This window comes from Nematolebias whitei, chromosome 7 (assembly GCF_014905685.2).
Source record: "Nematolebias whitei isolate Nwh7 chromosome 7, NemWhi1, whole genome shotgun sequence".
NCBI classification, from domain to species: domain Eukaryota; kingdom Metazoa; phylum Chordata; class Actinopteri; order Cyprinodontiformes; family Rivulidae; genus Nematolebias; species Nematolebias whitei.
In genome coordinates this window covers 1,519,696-1,521,223 of record NC_056504.1, presented here as the reverse complement: position 1 = coordinate 1,521,223, position 1,528 = coordinate 1,519,696, and the positions used below count along the sequence as shown (strand labels likewise).

Here is a 1,528-nt window from a genome sequence, read left to right as displayed (position 1 = left end):
GATGCTCCATTTATGGTAGAAGGAACTGAGATTCTTAGAGTTAATGAAGTGAAGTTCTTGGGTGTTATTATTGATGAAAAATTGACATGGAAATCTCATATAAATAACTTAAGAACAAAAGTAGCAAAATCGATAGCAATTCTGTACAAAGTAAAGGAGTTATTTAATGAAAAAGCACTATTTATGTTGTATAATGCACTAATTGTTCCTCATTTAAATTACTGTATCGAAGTCTGGGGTAAAGCATGTAAAACAATTACAAACCCACTTTTTATTTGACAGAAAAGAGCAGTACGAATTATCACCAGACAAAAATGAAGACATCCATCAAATGTATTGTTTTGTCAACTCCAGATATTGAAATTCTATGATTTGGTCAATTACAGCATTTTGCAGATTATGTATAGGGCTCATGAAATCATATTGCCCGTCAATATTCAAGTACATTTTATTAAAAGGGAGAATGTTTATTTTCTTCAAGGGATAGAAATGTTTGTGAAGCCTTATTTTAGCACTAGTTTAAAAGAACGATCCTCTGTAATCCAGGGGATAGGATTATGCAATGGTCTGGAGGATACATTTAAAAATGCCAGATCTCAACATATATTTAAGAGAATATTAAAGGAGAGTTATTTGACAGAATACAAAAAACTCCAAATTGAATCCACTAAAGTTATTGTTTGAGTCGATGATGTTGTTCTTTAGTTGATGTTGCTTTTAAATCTCTGAAGTTGTTGCACGTCTTGCTTTTTGTTTTTCTTTGGTAACGAGACAGTAAGGGTAAAAAAGGGGCAGATATTATAAGATTCATTCTTCTTCTGCTGCCTTTCATTTTATTTTGACTGTATACATTTTATTCATTATTTTTGAGTTGTTATGGTTTTTAATGCAATGAAATGAATAAATTAAATAAATAAATAAATAAATAAATAATGCAATGAAATTGAAAAGCACAGATAAGTAAGCACACTAATTGTCCTATATTTTTCCATGCATCCATTATCTTTTACCCGCTTCTTCCTTTTTGGATCGCGGGGGTCGCCACTGCCTATGTCCAGCAATCACTGTGTGAGAGGCGGGGTACATCCTGGACAAATTTCCAGTCCATTACAGGGCCACAAAGAGACAAACAAGACAAACAACCATTCACCTCTCACTCACACCTAGGGACAATTTAGAGTCACCAATCAGTCTAACATACATGTTTTTGGTCTGTGGGAGGAAACCGGAGTACCCGGAGAAAACCCATAAATGCATGGAAAGAACATGCAAACTCCATCCAGAAAGGCCCCTGGACTGGGATTTGAACCAGGGATCTGCTTGCTGAGAGGCAGCAGCTCTACCAACTGTGCCATTGTGATGGCCATCCTATATTTTTCCTTTTCCTATTACAAACCGGATTCCAAAAAAGTTGGGACACTAAACAAATTGTGTATAAAAACTGAATGAAATGATGTGGAGGTGCCAACATCTAATATTTTATTCAGAATAGAACACAAATCACAGATCAAAAGTTTAAACTGAGAGA

General features: G+C 34.8%; 1 protein-coding gene across 1 annotated transcript in view; it reads right to left on the bottom strand.

Moving 5' to 3' along the window:
* The window catches only part of LOC119412087 (calcium-dependent secretion activator 1-like), a 780,001-nt gene that overhangs the window by 211,907 nt on the left and 566,566 nt on the right, over nucleotides 1-1,528 (bottom strand). The gene's annotated exons all lie outside the window — the stretch shown is intronic.